The sequence below is a fragment of the Rhinolophus sinicus genome, chromosome 3 (assembly GCF_057876585.1).
Source record: "Rhinolophus sinicus isolate RSI-liver-muscle chromosome 3, RSI-T2T, whole genome shotgun sequence".
NCBI lineage: Eukaryota > Metazoa > Chordata > Mammalia > Chiroptera > Rhinolophidae > Rhinolophus > Rhinolophus sinicus.
The window spans coordinates 198,554,743-198,574,958 of NC_142503.1; the positions used below are offsets into that span (position 1 = coordinate 198,554,743).

At 32.9% G+C, this 20,216-nt stretch overlaps 1 protein-coding gene and 11 non-coding genes across 30 annotated transcripts in view; all 12 read left to right on the top strand.

The window, feature by feature from the left end:
- The window catches only part of LOC109455530 (uncharacterized), a 138,750-nt gene that overhangs the window by 68,623 nt on the left and 49,911 nt on the right, over window positions 1-20,216 (top strand). For 17 of the 19 annotated variants that reach the window (XM_088797502.1, XM_088797513.1, XM_088797514.1 and 14 more), the window contains 13 exons: window positions 704-757; window positions 1,609-1,686; window positions 2,791-2,876; window positions 6,817-6,889; window positions 7,742-7,813; window positions 9,139-9,222; window positions 11,502-11,586; window positions 12,494-12,581; window positions 14,682-14,742; window positions 15,614-15,701; window positions 16,196-16,273; window positions 17,196-18,243; window positions 19,095-19,170. The gene's annotated coding sequence lies outside the window, so the exon portion shown is untranslated. The remainder of the gene's footprint in view (window positions 1-703; window positions 758-1,608; window positions 1,687-2,790; window positions 2,877-6,816; window positions 6,890-7,741; window positions 7,814-9,138; window positions 9,223-11,501; window positions 11,587-12,493; window positions 12,582-14,681; window positions 14,743-15,613; window positions 15,702-16,195; window positions 16,274-17,195; window positions 18,244-19,094; window positions 19,171-20,216) is intronic. The other 2 variants (XM_088797508.1, XM_088797501.1) reach the window with 2 other exon arrangements.
- On the top strand, window positions 149-223 carry LOC141570868 (small nucleolar RNA SNORD113/SNORD114 family). Its single transcript, XR_012495313.1, has one exon. It is a non-coding gene; the product is annotated as a small nucleolar RNA SNORD113/SNORD114 family (small nucleolar RNA).
- On the top strand, window positions 2,218-2,287 carry LOC141570881 (small nucleolar RNA SNORD113/SNORD114 family). The gene has a single exon (XR_012495326.1). It is a non-coding gene; the product is annotated as a small nucleolar RNA SNORD113/SNORD114 family (small nucleolar RNA).
- LOC141570905 (small nucleolar RNA SNORD113/SNORD114 family) lies at window positions 3,472-3,543 on the top strand. Its single transcript, XR_012495347.2, has one exon. It is a non-coding gene; the product is annotated as a small nucleolar RNA SNORD113/SNORD114 family (small nucleolar RNA).
- On the top strand, window positions 10,020-10,089 carry LOC141570889 (small nucleolar RNA SNORD113/SNORD114 family). Its single transcript, XR_012495334.2, has one exon. It is a non-coding gene; the product is annotated as a small nucleolar RNA SNORD113/SNORD114 family (small nucleolar RNA).
- On the top strand, window positions 10,950-11,024 carry LOC141570894 (small nucleolar RNA SNORD113/SNORD114 family). Its single transcript, XR_012495339.1, has one exon. It is a non-coding gene; the product is annotated as a small nucleolar RNA SNORD113/SNORD114 family (small nucleolar RNA).
- On the top strand, window positions 11,917-11,988 carry LOC141570863 (small nucleolar RNA SNORD113/SNORD114 family). Its single transcript, XR_012495308.1, has one exon. It is a non-coding gene; the product is annotated as a small nucleolar RNA SNORD113/SNORD114 family (small nucleolar RNA).
- On the top strand, window positions 14,120-14,189 carry LOC141570898 (small nucleolar RNA SNORD113/SNORD114 family). The gene has a single exon (XR_012495341.1). It is a non-coding gene; the product is annotated as a small nucleolar RNA SNORD113/SNORD114 family (small nucleolar RNA).
- LOC141570864 (small nucleolar RNA SNORD113/SNORD114 family) lies at window positions 15,054-15,125 on the top strand. The gene has a single exon (XR_012495309.1). It is a non-coding gene; the product is annotated as a small nucleolar RNA SNORD113/SNORD114 family (small nucleolar RNA).
- Window positions 16,620-16,691, top strand: LOC141570908 (small nucleolar RNA SNORD113/SNORD114 family). The gene has a single exon (XR_012495350.1). It is a non-coding gene; the product is annotated as a small nucleolar RNA SNORD113/SNORD114 family (small nucleolar RNA).
- LOC141570884 (small nucleolar RNA SNORD113/SNORD114 family) lies at window positions 17,606-17,675 on the top strand. The gene has a single exon (XR_012495329.2). It is a non-coding gene; the product is annotated as a small nucleolar RNA SNORD113/SNORD114 family (small nucleolar RNA).
- Window positions 18,573-18,646, top strand: LOC141570890 (small nucleolar RNA SNORD113/SNORD114 family). The gene has a single exon (XR_012495335.1). It is a non-coding gene; the product is annotated as a small nucleolar RNA SNORD113/SNORD114 family (small nucleolar RNA).

Genomic DNA, 20,216 nt, shown 5'->3' on the forward strand with positions numbered 1-20,216 from the left:
TAAATGATCCTATCAACTGATGTGGACTATTCATTGCTCTTATTATTGTGTTTTTGTGAATCATAGGGTTTAAAAATTAACATTAATAAATTAAAGAATTAATTAATGAATTAACATATATGAGAATGAGGAAAAAGAGGCTGACGTATGGACCAATGATGACAGTTGGTGGAGTATGAGTCATAGATGATGAATATTACATGTCTGAAACTCTGAGGTCCAATAAAAAGTGAAATAATTGCCTCTGTTTGAAGTGATCCTATAGACAGATGCTGGGAAAGAAAGAGGGCCTTCATCTTTTTCTTGGGTCATTTTCATGAGTTTTGATTCTATTGTAATAAATGACTCAGAAAAGAATCAAGGTACAAGTATAAATAAGTTAAGACTGACCCATGTCCATTCAATATATATGGTGAGACAATACAAATTAACATTTGTTGAAAATACTGAAGTTCGTTAAGAAATGTAAATGGTTCACGTGACATACACCTCTTTGGCTAAGAATGATACAAACAATGAATGACAGTCAAAGTTCTTACTCTTGGTCTGTGTCAAGTTTGATATTGTTTGGTTTGTTAAGAGAAAATTAATAAACAGGACCACCATGTACTGTATTCCTACGTGACTGACTAAATGAAAGGTGAAATCATGCATCAGCAGTGTCTCAATCTTGTTGTCATCTGCTCTGCTCTGTATTCCCCAGGATGGACCCACCTGAGCTGATTAAGCCTTCGGTCGTCCCTGTGTGTAAGTGCATGTGAGTAATAGTCAAATTCTTCTCTTGGTTTGGGTTGCTTGTTTGGAGTATTCACTATAAGATTAAAAATAGTATTAAATATATTTTAAAAATCCATGCTCTAAGCATAAATATGAAACTGACACAAAACTTTATGTTGATGAATAGGTATTTGCATCAATGAAGCTGTTTAATGAGAGGCATATTCATTGAGGCAAATGGTTCTATAGATAGGTAGTAGAAATATTAAGAACCTAGTCCTTGAGTATTTATAGTTTCACAGGTAGTTGTTTTATTATTATTAGTGAATCGATGAATTGATCAGTAAGCAGATATAGATGAGAATGAAGAAAAGAGACCCAAGCCTGGAGATGATTGTGGCTGGTGGTGCATGAGTGCTGATTGGTCTGGAATTCTGAGGTCCACCACAGAGGAATCTAGTCCATTCCCTGTGTTCGAAATGTTCCTATAGACAGACTTCAGGAATATATGAGGCTCTTGTTCTTGGTCTTTGTGTTCATAAATGTTATAAAATATTATTAAAGAATAAATGACAGAATAAATAAATAAAGATGAAGAGGGTGAAGTATTGTTTGTTGTTAAAATGTACAACAAAGAAAAATAATACTAATGTAAATTGAAATCGATATTAAATGAATCTGGTGTATTACATCTTGGACCAAGGACACATAAAATGATAAGTAATAGTTACTGCTCTGAATCAGTTACAACTCTGATGTTTAATTTATTAAGAGAAAAATATTACCATTAATCAATAACTAAATGGTTGTGTATATGAATGGTGAAAACAGTGGCTCAATAGAGAGAATGTCTCAATCTTTTTATTGTCTTCTCTGCTTGGTACTATTCAGAACTGATGCTTTAAGCTGATTTCAGCTTCTGCTGTGATCCAGTAGCTGTGTTGCCTCTGTGTCAGGATAGAAACCAAGGTGAGTAATGGGCAAAGTTCTTGTCTTGGTTTGGGTCATTTGTTTAAAGGTATTCACGGTATTCATAAAAGGTATTAAATATAATTAAAAAGTTAGCTCTGTCCAAACATAAACATAATATGAAATATTATGTTGGTTAATCAACATTAAAGTACATTAATCAAAGAGATATAGCCTACCTGGGAAATAGACTACGTTAAGGATATTCAAATATTTTGTTCTTGGATTTTATAAATCTGTGATATGTGAATCTGTGAATTGTTTATGAATTAATGACGTAGTCAATGCAAATGTAGAAATGAGTGAAGAAAAAGAGACCCAAACATGGACCAATGATGAATTATGCATTATATGAAAAACGGGATAGTTAGTGAGAAATATAGTGATGTGAGAATGATTCTATATACAGATTAGGTGTATCAAGGCTCTTCTGGACTTTTTATGAATAATAGGATCTTAAAATTATTATTAATGAATCAATGATTGCTCAATAGATAATGTAGAAATGATTGAAGAAAAGGAGGGACAATATGGATCGATGATGATTACTGGTGGCGTATGAGTCATACGCGGTGAATATGTGTTGAACTCTGAGGTCAAGAAGAGAAGAAATCTAGGCCATTGCCCTGTGTGACGTTATCTAGATAGATGTCACGAATATACAAGAATCTTGTTTTTGGTTTATGTTCATGCATTATCTTTCAATTTTTATAATTGGGTCAATGAATTAATAAATAAACATATAACTAAGTAAAGGTGAAGGTCATGAGGCATTGCCCAAATGCAGAAATATGTGGTGAGACAAGAAATAGTATTAATGTATATTGAAAACTCTCCTATCCATTAGGCAATAAATGGTATAATACAAGGGTGTTACCTCTTTGAGTAAGGATGTTATAGGCAGTGTTAAATATCGTGGTAGGCAAGGTTCGTATTCTTTGTCAGTGGCAAGATTGCTATTATTTGTTTACTTCGGAGAATTGAAGCATTTTCCCAAATTGCTAGATTCCTAAATGACTGACTAAATGACAGGTAGAATGCAGAGATCTATGTAGATTAGGTCTCAACCTGTTACTATCACCTGCTCTGCTCTGGACTCCTCAGAATGGATGCGCTCGAGCTGACCTACGGATTCTTCAATGATCATGAGCTCCCTGGCTGCATCTTGGTGTTAAAGCATGGAGACCAATGTGAGTAACATTAGTGTTCTTGTTTCCGTTTGGGTGATTTTTTTAAGGAAATTCCCTGTATTATTATAAAGTGTTAAATATAATCAATGAATGGCCCCAAAATGCAATTAATATGAAACATTATTGTTATTAATATACGAAATATTGAGGTTGATTAATGAAAGGGATGGATTGCTGAGGGAAATAAGTCTACAGACAGATGTTAGAGATTAGTCTATGCCAACAATGGACTAATGGTAAAGAGGTCAAATATATGGTGATGGGAGGAGAATTGACTTTGGGTGGTGAGCACACAATGCAATATATAGATGATGTATTACAGAATTGTACACTTGAAACCTATATAATTTCAGTAACCAATGTCACCCCAATAAATTTAATTAAAATAAAATTAATAAAATACAAACATTCAACACTGAGATTGATTGGCAAAAAAGATCTAGACTCTTCTCTAGAAAATGATTCTATATATATAGATGTTTAGGAATATTAAAGCTACTTTTACAAAATTCATTGCTATATATTGATTATTAGTGAATTAATGATTTATCTCTAGACAAAATTATAATCAAATGAAGAACAAGAAGGTGAAGTCCGAATCAATATTGAGAACTGGTGCCTTACGAGTCTAGGATGAAGAATGCTTACCGAGAAGTGTGAGGTTCAATATAAAAAGAAATCTAATCTGTTGCTTCTGACACAAATGGTCCTGTTGTTAGAGATGCCCAAAGATCTTATTCTTGGGCTTTTGAGTTTCACAGGTGTTGATTGCTTATTTAAAGTAAACGCAATAATAACTACACAAATTATGAATAAATGAAAGAAAAATAGGGCCAAATGTGTAAGAATTAGAGCATATATCATGTTTCCCCGAAAATAAGACCTAGCTGGACAATCAGCTCTAATGCATCTTTTGGAGCAAAAATTAATATAAGACCTGGTCTTATTTTGCTATAAGACCGGATATAATATAATATAATATAATATAATACCAGGTCTTATTTTACTGTAATATAAGACTGGGTCATATAATATAATGTAATGTAATATAATGTAATGTAACGTAACGTAACGTAACGTAACGTAACGTAACGTAACGTAACATAACATAACATAACATAATATAATATAATATAATATAATATAATATATAATACCAGGTCTTATATTAATTTTTGCTCCAAAAGGCGCATTAGAGCTGATTGTCCGGCTAGGTCTTATTTTCAGGGAAACATGGTAGAATGGAACAAACATCATTACCAATTTATTTCTAAGGAACTGAAGCCCATTAAAAATATATAGAGACTTCTATACGTAAGCATAAGGGACATATGTATGTAATTGTCCATGCTCATTTTCTATGCTGTGGTATTTTCTTTTAAATTAGTAAATAGGAAAAAAATTAAATAATGTAATCAACTAACTCGACATTCAAGAGGGCCAAGCATGACAAAAATGTGTCATCTGATAGTTATCATCGATCCGATTGGCCTCACTGTGCTCCATGGGTAATCACTCCATAATGCAAGTAAAATCATCATGCTGGACACCTTAAACACATACAACTATATTTTTCAATATTCCTCAATAAAGTTGGAAAAAAGTATTAGTTCTTCGATATTTATGATAGTGAGCAACTGGACACATTTACCATTTATCAGTGTTATTGTCTTGAGTTTGTATACAAAGATATGGATTTTATCATAATAAATTAATAACTAAGTTAATAATTTAATAAGATAAAAGGTTTCAAAGCACGTATGTGTTGAAACATCGTTCATCAGTTCTACTCATGGCTTGTCCTTCCTAAGAAACAGATATTAGCTCTCAGCAGTTTGAGTAAGTGGAATTAGATATACACAATAGCATTTCTCTTTGAGGTTTCTGGGAAGGTAAACATTTTTTCATTTTGTTTAAAAAATGAATAGTTTGTTAAATCATTTCATGAGCTGAAGAATGAATGAATGAAAATTAAAGCTGTTAATAAATAGGTACATACATACATACACACAATCACAGAAGAGCAAGTGTGAATCTCTGATGGAGATGTGCTATATAGCACGATTTAAGAAGTAATCCATTTCAATGCAAGTTTTTAAACGTTTGAGGATTTTACATTCACTTTCATAGTTACTTATTATTCTGTATCAGGTTTGTACCACAGTTTATAGACATTCCTCCGAGAGAAGGATCTAAGCTATTAATTCAATGGATGACCCACAGGAAGATGTAAAATATTGACAGTGTTAGGATGCTGAGTGGATAGTGAGTTCATGGCTCCTCTTTTTTATATTTTTTAATGAATGTACAAGTTCAATGATAAAGAGCCAAGCAAGGGCCCATGAGAGGAATTGAATACATTCTGAACGTGTCTTGTGATGAATTTGTTTCTGCGTTACTGAAGTTCACTTAAAAAGGAGATTTGGTATATTACACTTGTGGGAATTAGCCCAGGGCTAGATTTCAGTAATTTTCTAGAATCTAATTATGGTGTTTAAGTCGATTCTGGGGACTTATTGCATTATTCTAAAGCAGGGGTGTCCAAACTTTTTTCAACGTTTTTTACCAAGGTCCATATGCAGTAAAATACACAAACAGCCGGGGCCACTCACTCGAGGTGAAGTATGTATTGCCTCACCTGGTTTATTTAAGTAAACTAAGTATGTTTTTGGAATTTGCTGTGGGCCAATTAACAATGGATTGCGGGCCGCAGTTGGCCCGCGGGCTGCAGTTTTGACACCCCTGTTCTAAAGGAATAAGTGAAAGAATCAGTAGATAGATTAGATGAATAGATAGATGGTAGATAGGTAGATCATAGGTAGGTAGGTACCGTGTTTCCCTGAAAATAAGACCTATCCGGACAATCAGCTCTAATGTGTCTTTTGGAGCAAAAATTAATATAATACTCGGTCATATATTATATTATACTATGTGAGACCTGGTCTTATATTATAGTAAAAGAAGACTGGGTCTTATATTAATTTTTGCTCCAAAAGACACATCAGAGCCGATTGTTTAGCTAGGACTTATTTTCGGAGAAACAGGGTAGGTGGATAGACAGAGGTTAAGTAGGTTGGTAGATAAAAGAAAGTAAAGTTGGATTAATTAACAAAAGATGTGAGTTAGAAATATTTGTTCATGTAGTTCTGAAATGCTGCAGTGTATTATGTATTATAAAATTGTACACCTGAAACTTATATAATGTTATTAACTAGTGTTACCTCAATACATTTAAGTTAAAAGATAGAAACCTACAGCTCAAGGGTGTGACCTCTCTGGGTTAGGGTAATATAGAGCAGTGGCCCTCAAACCTGAGTGCACATCAGAATTACCTGGAATGGCAATACAGACCGCTGGCCGTAACCTCGGCATTTCCGGCATTCCTGATCTGGTAGGATTGGTGTGGGGCCCCAGAATCTTCATTTGTAATACAGTCCCATTTCCTGATGCAGCATAGCGGGGAAACGATGTTTTGAGAATCACAGGTAAAGTCAGATGTATTCGTATGTAATAATAGTTAATGCCCTTGCTCTGGATCAGCAGCAGTGAGATCCAGGTTGTTTATTTTATTGAGAAAAACAAGGGACCAGATATATTAATGAATAAAGATCTAAAAGTCTAAGTAAATGAAAAGAGGAAAGTGTTGTTGAATGGAGAAAACGTCTCATTCTTTTAACATCATATTTATACTCCACAAAATGGATGCATCTGAAACAAGCCTGAAAAGAACAAGGTCTCTATGCGACCTCTATATTCAGGAATATATATGTAAAAGGAGAAAATGGTTAGACACATGAACAAAATCAAACAAGGACAGGCCTATGTAGTGATGAAGAAGCAAAGTTTGTGATTAATTTGATTTAACGTTGCTTAGGATGGTTTTTAAAACAGACTGAGACCGTGTCACTCATTGTTATCGCTCTTTAAATTTCTGTTTTAGGTTTTTCCTAAACATTCCTTAATTGATAAAGATGTATGTTATTTTCATTATGAGGAAGAAGCCTATAGGAGATGTAAGTACTAGTCATTGTCTTAGTTCTGAGGGTGGGTTCATTCTACATATAGAAGGAATATACAAACGATATGCAAAAGGGAATCGTGGACCAGTGATGTGAATGGAATGCATGCTGAACTATGTTTTATGATCAGAACCTCTATGACTTCCTGAGGTCCATTTCAAAAGGGATTTAGGTGTTTACACTTACGAGAATGAGACTAGATAGATTTCAGTAATATTTAAGAATCATGTCTCAGCCTTTGGTGCTTCGTGGAGTACAATTTTATCTTGGAATAAATGAAAGAATAAACAAATATGGCAGTATAGAAAGACAGAAAAGGGTGGTGAGACAAGTATTATTATTAATATAACTTGGAACCACTGGAGTTCATTAAGCAACAAATGGACCAAGGGGGTTACATTTTTGGGTAAGATTGATATAGGTGGTGATATATAATAGTCTGCATTCTTGCTTTGAGTCAATTGTGAGTTCCGAGAGGTTCATTTACGTTAGAGAAAATGAAATAAATACATAAATGACTAAGAAAATAAAATGAGAAAAGCATGTAAGCAGCAAAGGAACAAGACAAACAAGCAAATAAATATTCACAGACAGACAATAGTGTAGTGGTTACCAGAGGGTTGGGGGGTCGAGAGGGGCGTGGCAGAAGAGGGAAAGGGAGTCAAGTATGTGATGATGGAAGGAGAACTGACTCTAGGTGGTGCACACACAATGCAATATATAGATGATGTATTACTGAATTGTACACTTGAAATCTGTGTAATTTTACTAACCAGTGTTACCCCCATAAATTTAATTAAGAAAAGAATGTCTCAAGATTTTATTGTCTGTGTTGCTTATACTCAGAATGAAAGTGCCGTGCCAATTTAATCCTTCTGCCACGCCCGGTAAGCCTGTCTCAGGAGTCGAGAGAGGAATGTGAGTAACAATCAAAGCTCTTGTCTTGCTGTGGGTGACTTGTTCAAGACTATCCTCATCGTATGGTTTGTACTAAGCAGAATCCCATGGCCCACGATGGGATTCATGTGGAACCTATGTTCCTTAATGGATTTGTGCAACACTAATATTGACTGATGAAAGACAAGGGTTGCTGAGGGACATCATTGTGTAGACAGTTAAGAGTCTTGTTCTTGGGTTTTTGTGATTATGTGATTATGCTAATTTATTTTTTAATTGTTAGTTGAAACAATAAAATCAATAAAGGTAGAAATTAATGAGGAAAAAGAGGAAAAATTCTGGACCCACGATGGATAATAGTCTAATCTCTCTTTTGGAAATGATCCTATAGACAGATGACAGAAATATACAAAGGTCTTTGTATAATTTTGGACTGGCAGATTTAGATTTGTTAATGAATCAATGATAGAATCATTAAGGAAAGACAGATAAATCAATGAAGGAGAAAGTGAAGTATTGTCCAGTTATGAACATATTTGGTGAGGTAAGATATGTTATTAATAAAAATTGAAAACACTGACGCCCATTTTGAAATAAATTGATCAAGGGTGTACTTCCTTGGCTAAGAATCATATAGACATGGATAATTAAGTCTATGTATGATAGAATTGTACACATGAAACGTGTATAATTTTATTAACCAATGTCACCCTAATAAATTTAATAAAATTAAAAAAAAAAGAGTCAATTTGTTTTTCTGGGTCAGTTCAAGTTTGAGGTTTTTCCTTTGTTAATAGTATATATATATATATATATAATATATGAACGCGAACACATACACATACACACATACTTATACATACAGAGGGTGCCAAAAAAATGTATACACATTTTAAGAAAGGAAAAAAAAAACTGTATTAAAATCACATTGATGGTAACCACTTTGAGCACCTCTTGTAACTGTAGAAGTCAAACGTGACTTGTATTCATCTTTTGTTATCAATATATATTGAGTATTACAATTTTAATACAGTTTTTTCCTTTCTTAAAATGTGTATACATTTTTTGGCACCCCCCATATGTTGTGAATGCCGAAGCTAAATGACAATAAATAGTACAAGATGCTGTCCCTTTTGCTAAGTATGATATAGACCGTAACAATCAATGTTTATATTCTCTGCCAGTGGCAATATTGATATTGTTCAGTCACTTAAGAGGAAATAAAATAGACATGAACACAAATTACTGATTATCTACTTGACTGACTAAATAAAGGTGGAATTAGGACCAATGGAGATAATGTTTCAACCTTTTGTTGTTGTTCTGCTCTGCTTTGTACCCCACAGAATGGATGCACTTCAGCTGATTTAAGCATCTTCCATGGCTGGGAACTCTATGATTACGTCTGTTTTAGGAGCATGGAGACCAATGTGAGAGATAGCCAGTGTTCTTTTTCGTTTAACTTTTTTTTTTTTTTTTAAAAAAAAGGATTTTCACTGTATTATTGATAAGTATTAAATATAATCAAAGAAGATGATTGTCAACGTTAAATATCAGATTAATATGACTGATTTCACTTAGCATAATAATCTCAAGATCCATCCATGTTGTCGCAAATAGCACCATTTCATCTTTTCTTATAGCAGAGTAGTATTCCATTGTGTATATATCTTGAGATTATTATGCTAAGTGAAATAAGTCAGACAGAAAAAAATCGAGAACCATATGACTTCACTGATATGTGGGATATAAAACTGAAAGCAACCAAGGAACAAGACAAACAAATAAAGAAGCAAAAACTCATAGATATAGACAGTAGTGCTTATGAGAGGGTAAGTGGGGAGGAGGGTGGTAGAAGAGGGTAAGAGGGATCAATTATATGGTGATGGAAAGAGAACTGACTCTGGGTGGTAAACACAGTATGTGATATATAGATGAGGTATTACAGAAGTGTACACTTGAAACTTATGTAATTTTGCTAACCGTTGTCACCCCAATAAATTTTAATAAAAAAGATTAATATGAAGCATTATGTTGATTAATTCATACATGAAACACTGAGCTGAGTCAATGAAAGGAACTTGGTCTTACTGGAAGTGATCATATAGATGGATGTTAGAGATATTCAAGAATCTTATTCTTGTTTTTTGTGATTTCTGTGTATTTCTGTATTAATGAATTAAATAATGAGCAAATGTAGATGATAATAGAGAACGAAGGCCAAACCTGGACCAACAATGATGACTTAGCATATGGGGCATATGTGATGAATAAGTGTCTGGAACTCTGAGGTCCAACACAAATGGAATCCAGTCCATTCTCCTTTTATGAAGTGAACCTGTGGACAATGTCAGGAATATGCAAGGATCTTGTTCTTTGAGTTTACAAAGTTTTAAAATATTACTATAAAAGATTCAGTGGCAGAATAAATAAACAAATGTGTAAATAAATAAAGATGAAGAGAATGAAGCTTTGTTCATTAATAAAATGTGTAATGAAAAGGAATGTCAATATCAATTGGAATTAACTGGAATGATTAATAAAGGACCCAGTATTATGTATTTGACTAAGGGTGACATAAACACTGACAGATAATAGTTATTGCTATCAGTCAGGTATTAGTTTGAGGTTTATTTTTTAAGAGAAAAAAATTACCATAAATTAAACGCCCAAATGACTATATAAATGAATAGTGGAAAATATGGTGTAATGGAGAAAATATCTCACTCTTTTATTGTGTCGTTTCCTTACAGTTTTCAGAATGAATGCACTGAGCTCATTTCAGCATCTGCTGTGATTAACATCGTTATGTTACCTTTGTGTTAGAAAAAAGACCAAAGTGAATAATAGAGATCTTACCTTGGTTTGGTTGAGTTTTTAAAATAGCATTCATAGTATTATTAAAAAGCAATAAGTATAATAAAAAAGTTAACGATGGCACAGTGACAAATATGATACAAACTATTGTGTTGATTGGTTGATAACGTGCAACGTTGAGGTCAATTAATAAAAAAAATATAATCTATGTGGTACATGATTCTATAAACAAGCTAAGTTTATTCAAGGGTCTTTTTTGTGATTTTATGAATCATGTATTTTTATTATCAATAACTTAATGATTTAGTTGTTACAAATGTAGAAACAAGAGACCTCAAAATGGACCAATGATGATGACTGATGGCATAGAAGTAATGTACAGTGGATACTATGTGTCTGTAACTCTTGAGTCCACAAAAAACAAATTCTAGCCTATATTCTGTTGTAAATGACCCCATGGGTCAATGTTAGGACTATATCTTGTTTTGGGTTCATAGATTTGATTTATTGTTATTAATGAATCAGTAATCAAACCATTAAAAATGTAATAAACAGCTAAAGAGAAGAGGTTACCGCATCGTCCAACTAGGAGCATATGTTGGGAGGCAAGAAATATTTTTTAATAACATTGAAATTATATCTATTAAAGCAATAAATGGAATAAGCATTTACCTTTTTGCCTAAGAATGATAGAGACACTGATAAGGTAAAAGACTCAATATTATTTTTCTGGGTCAGTCTCAAGTTTAAGGTTTTCTTTTGTTAAGAGAAAAAAAATACCACATTATGAAAAACTAATGAATGTGTAAATGAATAAATGAAATATGGAAAACAATGATCAATGGAGATAGGTGTGACATTTTTATCATCTGTTCTGCTCTATGTTCCTTAGAATGGATGAACTTGAGCTAATCTGGGCATCTTCCATGGTCATGAAATCTCTGGTTGCATTCATGGGTTAGGAGCATGAAGACCATGTGAGTAATAGTCAAGTTTTGGTCTTAGTATCAATAATTTGTTTAAACGTATTCACTGTATTATTTAAAGCTGTGAGATATAGTCAAAAAAATCCGAACAGCCCACTGAGAAATACGCGATCACTATGAAGCATTATGTTGATTAATGCATATAATAAAAATGGAGAGTAATTATTAAAAAGATATTGACATGAAAATGATTCTAAATAAATATTAGGGATTTCTAGGTTCTTCATGGATTTTCGTGAATAAGCATGTTTTAAATTATAATTACTGAATTATGAATTGATCAATAATGTAGAAATGAATGAAGACCGAGAGGTGCAGTATTGGATCAGTGATGACTACTGGTGGCGTATGAGTCATGTACGATGAATACGTGTCTGGAACTCTGAGGTCCAATGCAAATGGAATTTGGTCCATTGTTCCTGTTTGAAGTGGTCCTATAGGCAGAGGTCAGGAATATACAAAGATGTGGGTAATGATCATAATGTTCATGCATTTGCTTTCTATTTTTATAATTGGATCAATGAAAGAATAAGTTAATGTGCAAATAAATAAAAATGAAGAAGGTGAAGCTTTGTCCAATTATAAAAATATGTGATTAGGCAAAAGTTACTATAATATAGTAATATATTAATATATATTGAAAAGACTGATATCCATTAGGAAAGAAATGTTATAAGGGTGTTACCTTTTAGCTAAGAATGTTAGACAGTATTAATATTGAATGTTCAAATTCTGTCAGGGGCAAGATCAATATTGTTTACTTAACAGAAAACAAAATATACATTATCCCGAATCTCTGTTTACCTAAATGACTGACTAAATGGAAGGTGGACTGCAAGGACCAATGAACACAATGTCTCATCCTTTGTTATCAACTTCTTTGTCTTGTGCTCCTTAGAACGGTTGCATTTGAGCTGATTTAAGCATCTTTCATGGCCACCAGCTCTATGGTTTCATCTATGCATTAAAAGATGGCGACCAAGTGAGTAAGTCAAAATTCTTTTCTTGGTTTTGGGATTTTTAGAAATGGTTTTTACTGCATGATTAAAAAATGTGAAATAGAGTTAATGATCACCAAGCATGGCCAGATAATTAAAATGAGATTAATATGAAGCATTATGTTAATTAACCTGTATCAGAAACATTGAGGTCAATTAATAAAGTAATTGACGTAATGGGAAGTAATTCTATAGACAAATGGGAAGTAATTCTATAGACAAATGTTACAGATATTTAAGTCTTGTTTTGAGTTTTTGTTATCCCTAGGTATTTATTTTATTATTATTAGTGATTTGATGACTTAATCAATCAAATATGTAGACATAATTGAAGATAATGAGGGCCAAACCATGGTTGTGAGTCTTGGTCTGGAACTCTGAGGTCCAACACAGAAGAAATCTAGTCCTTTCCCTCCATTTGCAGTGATCCTATAGTGAGATGTCAGGCATATGTGAGAGTCATGTTCTTGGTTTTTGTGAACCTGATTATTTAAAAATATTATTATAAAGAATCAATGGTCAGACAAAAAAACAAATAAAACTGAAGTGGGTGAAGCATTGTTCATTGCTAAAATATATAGTAAATAAAAATAATATAAATTGGAACGGAAAATACAAAACTCAAATGTATGTCTTTGAGTAAGAATGATAGTAAGTAATAGTCACTGAGTGAGTTACAACTTTGCCATTTGATTTATTAGGAGAAAAAGAAATAAATATTACTATCAATTCATAAATGCCTACATTAATGTGCAAATTAGTAGTGGAAAAAAAGGATCAATGGAGAGAATATCTCGATATTTTTATCACTATGCCCAGTCATTACTCTTCAGAATGAATGTTTGAGCTGATTTCAGCTTCTACTGTGACCAAGATGGTCATGCTCCTTTGTTGCAACAAACGAGCAAGACAAACAAACAAACAAACAATCACAGATACAGACAACAGTTTAGTGGTTACCAGAGGGTAAGGGGTGTGGTAGAAGAGGGTAAAGGGGGTCAAATATATGGTGACAGAAGGAGAACTGACTCTGGGCGGTGAACACACAATGTGATATATAGATGAGATGATATATCATAGAACTTTACACTTGAAACCTATAGAATTTTACTAATCAATGTCACCCCAATAAATTTAATAAAGATTAATTAAAAAGACAAAGTTTGTCATGCTCCCTCTGTGTATGGAAAGAGACTAAGGTGAATTTTCGTCAGTTAGTTGTCTTGGAGTGGGCCATCTGTTTAAGGGCACTCATGGCGTTATTAAAAAAGTATTAAATTAATCAAAAAGTTAACCAGGTCCCACTGTTAATATAAGAAACATTGTGTTGATTAATTGATAATGTGCATGATTGAGGTTAATTCATGGAGACAGTGTAGTCTACTTGGGAAATGATTATGTAACTGATGTTAGGGGATCCTATTCCTGGGTTTTTGTTAGCCATGTATTGTATTTTTATTATTATTAATGAATGAATGTTTTAATTAATACAAATGTTAAATGAACGAATAAAAGAGACTTACTCATGGCCCAGTGATGAAGACTGGTGATCTAGGAGTCATTGACAATGAGTGTGTGTGAAACTCTGAGGTCCAGCACAGAAAATAATTTGGTCTGTTTCCTCTGTGGAAATTGTTTCTGTAGAAAGATGTCAGGAATATAAGAAGGTTATATTCTTGTACTGATTTCATAGACATAGATTTGTTATTATTAATGAATCAATGATAGAACCATTAAGCAAATGTAAAGAAATACATAAGGAAGACTGGCGGTTAAGCATTGTCCAAATACAAACATAGATGGTGAGGCAAAGGATGTTGTTATTAATAATAAAAATTGAAAACACCGATGCCCATTAAGCAATAAATGGATCAGTGTCACCACTTTGACCAAGGTTATATAGGCTTAAGTAAGAGTCAATTTAATTGTCTGCCTCACACTGAAGATTTTTCCTTTTAGTAAGATAAAAGTATAAATATAAAAAAATAGCAAATACCTAAATACTAGTAAATGAAATGTGGAAAGCAAATATCAATGCAGATGAGGTCTCAGTTTTTTGAATCATCTGCTCTGCTCTGTACTCTTCAGAATGGACACTCTCGTGATGATTTAACGTCTTGCATGGGCATGAGCTTGGATGGAGATTAATGTGAGTGATAGTTAAAGTTCTTTTCTTGATTTAAGTGTTTTTTTAAAGGTAATTCACTGTCTTATTAAAAAGTATGAAATATAATTGATGAGGGCATCTCAGTCTTAAATATGGTTTATTTGAAGTATTGTATTGATTAATCCATATATGAAAAACTGAGGGTATTAATAAGAGATATATTGATGTGAGAATAATTCTATACATACATTTGGAACATGAAGGCTCTTTTTTTTAATTGTACTAAATATTAGTGAATCAGTGATTTCATCAATAAACAAATTGAAATGAATGAAGAAAAAGAGGGACAATAGTGGATCAATGATGACTCCTGGTGGCGTATGAGTCATATACGATGAATACGTGTCTGGAACTCTGAGGTCCAAGAGAAACTTAATGTAGTCCATTCAGTTGGTTTGAAGGGATTTTGTAGACAGAGTTCAGGAGTAAATGAGGGGCTTGTTTTTAGTTTTTGTGTTCGTGCATTTTCACCCCCATTATAATTGGATAAAGGACCGAATATAAATAAATATATAAGTAAATGAAGGTGAATGGAGTAAAGCATTGTCCAATTATAAAAATATGTGGTGAGGCGAGAAATACTATTAATGTGTTATGAAAACCCTCAAGTTCAGTTAGAAATGAATGGTACCTGACTGTTACCTCTTCAAGTATGCATGAGGGAGACAAAAGTCTGAGACAATGAACCTCTTCTGGCTCAGTGACAGATCAAAGTTGTTTGTGTCCGTAACACAACACACAGATTAACACACCAGATTAACAACTGCCTCACTAACTATGTAAATGTATAGAGCGGGGAATCAATGGAGAGAGTGTCTCAACCATTTGTGCCCCCTGCTTTGCTTGTACTCAGAGTGGACGTACTGGACCTGATGGAAGGAGTCTGCCATGATCCCCTGCTGTAGGTTGCAGCTCTGATTTTACGCTGGAGACCAACCACTGTGAGCATAGTCAAATCTCTTGTCTTGGCTTGGGTGGTTTATCGAGGGGTGCTCACTATATTCATAAAAGGCTTGAGATATAATCAGAGAAGGCCATCTTTATCTTGTTGGTAAATAAGACGTTAATATGAAGCATTATATTGATTAATGCGTATGTGAAAAACTGATAATAAATACGACAGACATAATGAGGAGAGATTGTTTCTGGGGACATATTATTGATACCAAGGCCTTGTTGGCTTTTCTGAGTCAAGAGTTTTAAAATTGTAATTATTGAATTAATGATGGATTAATAAATAATATAGAAATGAGTATAAAGAAAGTTGTCTTTTGGAACTCTGAGGTTCAACACAAAAGAAATGTGGTCTTTCTCTTCATGCATTTTTATTCTATTATTATAATTGAACCAATGAAACAATCAATAAACAAATATATGGATCAGTGGAGAGAAAGTCTCAATCTTTTTATCACCTGTTCTGTTTGGTACTTTTCAGAATCGAAGCTGAAGGTGATTTCAGCCTCTACTGCAGTCCAGTTTATCATGGTTCCCTTGTTATAGGAAAGGGACCAAGGTGAGTAATGGTCAAAGTTCTTGTCTTAGTATGGGTCCCTTGTTTAAGGGTTTCCATGTATTATTGAAAAGTAATATATTAATATATAATCAACAAATGAACTAGGGCTCAGTGATAAATGTGATATGAAATAGTATGTTGGTTAATTGATAATATAGAACATTGATATTGATTAATGAAAAATATGTCATCTAGTTTGTCAATGATTCTTTAAAAAGTAGTTAAGGATATTCAAATATCTTGTTTTTTGTTTTTTGTTACTCGCGTATTTATTTCACAATTACAATGAAATAATGATTTGATTGACACAAATATATAAATGAATGAACTAAAAGTGGGCTTCTGACAAATCAGTGATGACAACTGGTGGTGGATGAGTCATGGCAATAAATAATGTGCCTGGAACCTTAAGGTCCATTACAATACATACTCTATTTTCTCTGTTTATTTGATCCAATGGATAGATGTTAAGAATGCATGAAGATCACATTCTCATTTTGGGTTAATAGATTTAGATTTATTATTATTAATGAATCAATGATAGAACCATTAAAGAAATATAAATTATATTTTAAGAAGAAAAGATGAATTATTTATTATCTAACTATGAACACATGTAGTAAGGCAAGAAATATTAATAAAAATTGTAAACACTGATGCTCATTAAGAAATAATAAATGGATCAAGGGTATCACCGCTTTGGCCAAGGGTTGTATAAATGTGGATAAGAATTAATTTTATTGTTCTGAGTTAGTCTCAAGTTTGAGGTTATTCTTTTTGTTAAGAGGAAAAAAATTTACGTTATGAAAAATTTTTAAATTCCTAAATGACTGAGTAAATGAAATGTGGAAAGTAAGGCTCAATGGTTATAAAATTTTCATTTATTTATTTTTTATCATCAGCTATGCTTTGTACTTCTTAGAATGTACACATGTGAGCTGGTTAAGTGTTATTCCATGGTGGCGAACTCTGTGATTGCATAGCTGTATGAGGCACACAAACCAATGTGAGTCATAAGAGTTCTGGCCTTGCTTTCAGTGATTGTTCTTTCAGAGTATTCAGTATATTATTCGAAAGTCCCATATAGAATTACAGAAGTCTAACTGTAGCTCAGTGATACATATTAAATTTTATGAAACATAATGATTAATGCATAACAAATACTAGCATAATTAAAAAAAGACATTGATGTGAGGATGATTCCACAAATTAGGGCTATCATGATACTTCCTGAGTTTTTGTGAAAGATAGGGTTTTCAAATTATTATTAGTGAGTTAATAAATTAGTCAATAAACAATGTAGAAGTGAATGAAGGAAAAGAGAAACAATATTGGATCGATGAACACTGATGGTGGCGTATGAGTCATGTACAATGAATATGTGTCGAACTCTGAGGTCCAACAGAAATGGAATTTGGTCCATTGTCCTGTTCAAAGTAATTCTATAGACCGATGTCAGGAATATATGAGGACCTTGTTTTTCTTTCTTATGTTTGTGCGTTTTCTTTCTATTTGTATAATTGGATCCATGAAATCAACAAACAAATATACAAATAAATGAAGTTGGTGAAATACTGTCCAATTATAAAAATAGTGGTTAGGCAAGGCACACAGTATTAATGTATATTTAAAACACTGACATCTGAAAGGGAATATATGGTATAAGGGTGTTATTCTTTCACTAAGGGTGATACAGTTATTAAAAAGTACTAGTATTCTCTGTCACTAGCTAGATTGATATTATTTGTTTACTTAGAGAAAATAAAATATGCATTATTCCAATTCACTGCTTGATAATAATTGACTAAATGAAAGGTGGAATGTAAAGACCAATGAACATAATCTCAATCTTTTTTATCATCTGCTTTGTCTCGTACTCTGTGGAATGACCGCACTCAAGCTGATTTAAGCATCTCCAATGTTAATAAGCTCTATGGTTGCATCTATGTGGAAAAAACATGGAGACCAGTGTGAGTAATAGTCCCAGTTCTTTCCTTGGTTTTGTGGTTTTTAAAAGGTTTTCACCACATTATTAAAAAGTGTGAAATACAATCAATGATCATCAAACATTGAAAACAGTAAAAATGGGGTTCATATGAAGCATTATGCTAATTAATCTGTATAGGAAATATTGAGGTCAATTAATACTGTCAGTGAAAAGTAATTCTGTAGAATAATGTTAGAGATATTCAGGAGCTTTTTCAAGTTTTGTTATTTTAGTTACTTATTATTATTAATGAATTGATGAATTAATCGATTAAAACCTGTAGATATGATTGAAAATAATGAGGGTCATCCCTCGATAAATGATGATGACTGGTGATATATGAGTCTTGATAATGAAGACTACAGATCTGGAATTCTGAGGTCCAACACAAAAGAAATCCATTTTCCCCCCATTTGACATGATTCTATAAAGAGATGTCATCCATATACAAAGACGATGTTCTTGGTCTTTGTGAACCCGATCATTTCAAAATATTATAAAGAATCAATGGCAAGACTAATAAATAAATCACTGGATAAAGCTGAGCAGGGTGAATCATTGTCTATTGCTAAAATACATAGTAAAAATATTAATATGATTGGAATGGAAAATAAAAGACTCAAGTGTACATGTCTTTGAGTAAGAATGATAGACAATAGTTACCAGTTACTGCGTTAGTAACTTTGATGTTTGTTTCAAGAGAAAAAGAAATATTACCACAAATTAACAAATGCCTGAATGATTATGCAAATGAATTGTTTAATATCATTTAATTAATATCAATGGAGAGACCGTCTCAGTACTTTTATCATCTCTCTACTTGATGCTCTTCAGAATGTATGCTGAAGTTCATTTCCACTTCTGCCATGTGAAGATTGTCGTGTTTCTTCTGTGTCTAGAAAGATACCAGGTGAGTAACGGTCAAAGTGGTTGTCTCAGAGTGGGTCATTTGTTTAAGGATATTTACTATATTGTTAAACAGTATTAAATAATCAAAAAGCTCAGCATGGCCCAATGACAAATATGATATGAAACCTTTTATTGATTAATTGATAATGTATTAGATTGAGGACTATTAATGGAAGAGATATAGTCAATTGGGAAATGATTCTGTAAACTGATGTTAGGAATATTCAAGGATGTTGTCCTTGTTTTTTTTAAAATTACATTTACTTGTATTATTGAGATATAATTGACATATAATAGTTTATTAAGTTCAGGTGTACAGGATTCGATATTTGTATGTATTGCTTAACGACCATCACAATAAGTCTAGTTAACATCTGTCACCATACATAGTTACAAAAATTGTTTTTGGTGGAGAGAACTTTTAAGATTCATTCTCTTAGCCCCTTTCAAATACATAATACAGTATTATTAACTATAGTCACCCTACCATACATTACATTCCTGTGACTTATTTATTTTGTAACTATAGCTTTGTACCTTTTCATCTCCTTCACCCATTTGTCCACCCCTCAGCCCCCACCTCTGTCAACCACCAATCTCTTCTCTGAATCTATGAGATCTGTTTTTTTTCTTTTTCTTTTTGATTCTACATATTAAGCAGAATCATATGGATTTTGTCTTGCTCTTTCTGACTTATTTCACTTAACACAATTCCCTCTAGGTCCATCCATGTTCTTCAAAATGAAAGATTTCATTCTTTTTTACAGCAGAATAATATTCCATTGTAGAAAGATACCACATTTTCTTTATCCATTCGTCTATCAATGGACACTTAGATTGTTTCCATATCTTGGCTACTGTAAATAATGCTGCAATAAACGTGAGGGTGTATAGATCTTTTCAAGTTAGCATTTTCATTTTCTTTGGATAAATGCCCAGAAATGGAATTGCTGGGTCATAAGTTGGTTCTATTCTTAATTTTTTGAGGAATCTCTGTACTGTTTTCTATAGTGGCTGTACCAATTTAGAAACCAACAGTGCACAAGG